Below are 2,914 nucleotides of genomic sequence, written 5' to 3' on the forward strand. Positions count from 1 at the left end.
CCGTGTTAGCCAGGATGGTCTCGATCTCCTGACCTCGTGATCCGCCCGTCTCGGCCTCCCAAAGTGCTGGGATTACAGGCTTGAGCCACTTTTTTATGTTTTTTAGTAGAGATGGGGTTTCACCATGTTAGTCAGGATGGTCTCGATCTCCTGACCTCATGATCCGCCCATTTCAGCCTCCCAAAGTGCTGGGATTACAGGCTTGAGCCACCGCGCCCGGCCACGTTTTTATTTTCAAGGACAGTGACCCAGCCCAGGAGAAACGCCCTGACCCCTGGGGCAAAGTGCAGACCCCAGCTCTGTGCTTCACAGGTGGGACGATGGACAGGGGTCAGGCTCCCGCCCAGAGTGGAGCCCACGACCTGCCCAGCCCCCGGTGCCCCGTGACCCCTGCCGCCTGATCCTTGCCTGGCTGAGATGGGGCTTCTGAAGGCTGCTGGCACCAGGGCAGGCTGCGGACTGGGTCCAATTTATTCTGTAATGAGAAATTCTCCCCGCATATTTTTAGCTTCCTCCTGGCGTCGCGGCCTTTGAAGGCTGAGGGGCTGCGGGACGCTGATCCCAAGCCCTGTGGCCTGGCCCTGTGGGCAGTGGGCAGCGGGTGCTGGGCATGGGCTGGACAAGTCTACCCCTTCCCAAGTCCGGGTAGACCCCAGACCCAGGAGTGCAGAGCAGGGGGCGGGGCCAGACCCCATCAAGCCCTGTCCTGGCTCTGGACCGGGGACTGAGGGCGACCCTGGATAACCCCTGACCTTGGCTGACCCCTGTCCCCAGCGTGAGCCTGACCTCTGACCCTCAGCTCCACAGGAAGCTTACTCTAGAGTGATCTCCGTCGTCCCAAAGCTGGGACAGCCCCCAGCCCCAGGAGGGAACAGGGCTTCCTGGGCCCCCACAGTGGCCCCCCGGCCGGGCGGGGCTTTGCTAGGGCAGCCTCACCCGGGGCCAGGCTTCGGAGACGCCATGCCCTCCCCTTCCCTCCGCAGGTCCTTCCTCTAGGAGCGGCCAGCGGGCGCGGGGAGGTTGAATGGGGGACGCACCGCCTTTGTTCCCGTCCCTGCTTGGGCTCTGACCTTGAGAGAGAGACAAGAACAGAAGGAAAACGGAGCTTCTGCTCAAATCCGCTCAGCGGTGGCGGTGGCGTCGGCTCTCGCCTCGGTGGCCCCTGCATGCAAATGAGTGGCCCTGTCATGCCTGGGTGGAGGTGGTGCCCGTCCAGCTCCCACCTGTGCAGGTCCCAGTCCTGGTTTGAGAAGAGATGCCCTCCTCCCAACCCTGGCCCACCCCTGCTCACCCATGAGATCCCTTGAAGCAGGAGGGGGCTTCTGGTCCCAGGGCAGAGGGAAGCTTCCAGAACTCCCACCTTTGCCAGGTGGCATGCTGGGGCCAGGCACGCCAAGACTCCAGGCTCACGGCTCCTTGTCCTGTGCCGGGCTGCAGCCGCCGCACCTCTGCTCCGAAGGTGCTCGTCTCTGGGAGTGGCCATCCCCCTCCCTCAAAGAGCCCGACCAGACCAAGCCTCCTAGGACACTTGTCCAGCCTGCGTGGGCCGCAGAGCCCTGTGTGGGTAGCACCGCAGGCCCTCACTCCAGGGGGACTTAGAGAGTCTGTCCAGAAGGCCTGGCAGGTGACTCAGGGCCTGCCTTAGCCACCACCTGGGACAGGTTCCCACCCTTCACTGAAGAGACACCCGGCCAGCCCTGGGCCTTCAGCCTGGGATGTCTGTAGTGGGGTCATCGGACGAGACCTGGAGCTCAGAGAACTGAGAACCTTGTCCTGGCAGGGACGCTAGAGCACTGGGTGGGACAGACTTTTCTGGAAGAGCAGGATTTTAACAGGAAGAAAAAGTGGAAGGACTTCCCAACAGGACACGGCCCGAACAAAAGTCGAGTGGTGTGGCCTGCTGGGCAGTCGGGGGAGGAAGGCACGCCGCAGGAGACACAGGACAAAGCCCACCACATCTCAGACCTGTGGGGCAGTGGTGGGTCCCGTCCCCACCCCACCTTGCTGGGGCACAGGTTAGCTTGACCATCTCTGGGCTCACGGTCCCTGCAAGGAGTTTGGGTAATGCCTCATACAGGGACCTTCGGGTCCAAGGGCTATCAGCGCCTGCACTGCGGTTCCCTCTCCTGCACTGGGCCTGGTGAACAAAACTAACTCAAAGAGGTACAACACGATCTGGGCATCGCCAGTAAAGTCCAGCCAGCACTTGGTGGCAGCGTACCCTCCACAAGCTCAGAGTCTGGTGAGGGAGGCTGTGGCATGAATAAGGGTAAAAACAGAGGGCAGGCCAGGTGCAGTGGCTCGCGCCTGTTATCCTAGCACTTTGGGAGGCCGAGGCGGGAAGATCGCCTGAGCCCAGGAGTTCAAGACCAGCAGGGCCAACATGGCCAGACCCTGTCTCTGTAGATTGGATAAAAGACAAAATAGAGGCCAGGCCCCCAGTTCCTCGCCTGTGTCAGCCTCCCGGGAGGAGAAATCACTCGGCATTCCCCAAACAGATTAGACCCCAGGCCTTTGCATAAGCTGTGCCCCCGGGCAGCGGCCCTCCCCTGCCTGTAGGATTCCTGCGTGGAGACTGGCTTCACTCTGGGCTTCTTGGATCCCATCCCCAGCTGCTCAGACTCCTCACCGGTCCACCTACTGTGCGCCCGGCACCCTTAGGGCTGAGGTAGGGACTTACTCCATCCCTAGGGAACAGCGCAGTCCGGAGAGGCGACTCCCAGGGCCCCAGGGAGGCCTCAGCACGAGCAGCTTTGGACTTTGGCCAGCGCCCCTCTGAAACTCTGCCCGGACCCCCGCAGGGAGGCTGGAGTTGGCCGAGCCCGATTTGGGACGCGTGCGTCGGGGTTTGTGAGGCTGCGGATAGCGCTGGAACCGGGCAGGTGAGAGGCCCGGGACCCAGGGCCAGGCCGGG

This window comes from Mandrillus leucophaeus, unplaced genomic scaffold (genome assembly GCF_000951045.1).
Source record: "Mandrillus leucophaeus isolate KB7577 unplaced genomic scaffold, Mleu.le_1.0 Scaffold54, whole genome shotgun sequence".
Lineage (NCBI taxonomy): Eukaryota > Metazoa > Chordata > Mammalia > Primates > Cercopithecidae > Mandrillus > Mandrillus leucophaeus.